Genomic DNA, 204 nt, shown 5'->3' on the forward strand with positions numbered 1-204 from the left:
TAAACTTCTATCCATCCAGTTCAATCAAAATTGCAGTCTAGTACAATAAACCACATAGCAAGACTACGAATATATATTTATATACATATGTACATATGGAGCTCTGTTATCATTGTTATTGTTGTTGTCAGGTGCCATCAAGTCGGAACCGACTCATAGCGACCCCATGAACAGCAGAACGAAACAATGTCCGATCCTGGGCCA

Source organism: Chrysochloris asiatica, unplaced genomic scaffold, assembly GCF_000296735.1.
Source record: "Chrysochloris asiatica unplaced genomic scaffold, ChrAsi1.0 scaffold00186, whole genome shotgun sequence".
Classification (NCBI taxonomy): domain Eukaryota; kingdom Metazoa; phylum Chordata; class Mammalia; order Afrosoricida; family Chrysochloridae; genus Chrysochloris; species Chrysochloris asiatica.